The sequence below is a fragment of the Nematolebias whitei genome, chromosome 11 (assembly GCF_014905685.2).
Source record: "Nematolebias whitei isolate Nwh7 chromosome 11, NemWhi1, whole genome shotgun sequence".
NCBI lineage: Eukaryota > Metazoa > Chordata > Actinopteri > Cyprinodontiformes > Rivulidae > Nematolebias > Nematolebias whitei.
The window spans coordinates 15,436,672-15,437,195 of record NC_056508.1 but is presented as its reverse complement, the minus strand read 5'-3'; the positions used below and the strand labels follow the sequence as shown (position 1 = coordinate 15,437,195).

The following is a 524-nucleotide window of genomic DNA, read 5'->3' as shown; positions in this document are numbered from 1 at the left end:
TATCTGTTAAATGCATAAATATAAACAGAGTATCTGTTAAATGCATAAATATAAACGGATTATCTGTTAAATGCATAAATATAAACAGATTATTTGTTGCATAAATATAAACAGATTATCAGTTACAGATTATCTGTTACATATGTAACATTATCTGTAACATGCATACATATGAACAGATTATCTGTTGCATAAATTTAAACACAGATTATCTGTCACATAGAAATATATAAACACAGATTAACTGCTACATGCATAAATATAAACACAGATTATCTGTCACATAGAAATATATAAACACAAGTTAACTGCTACATGCATAAATATAAACACAGATTATCTGTAGCATGGTAATATATAAACACATATTATCTGGTAAAATATAAACACAGATTATCTTGTAAAATATACACACAGATTATCTGGTAAAATATAAAACCAGATTATCTGGTAAAATATACGCACAGATAATCTGGGAAAATATAAAACCAGATTATCTGGTAAAGTATAAACACAGATTATCT

At 25.4% G+C, this 524-nt stretch overlaps 1 protein-coding gene across 1 annotated transcript in view; it reads left to right on the top strand.

The window, feature by feature from the left end:
- tcf15 (transcription factor 15) overlaps nt 1-524 on the top strand; it is a 2,152-nt gene that overhangs the window by 873 nt on the left and 755 nt on the right. The gene's annotated exons all lie outside the window — the stretch shown is intronic.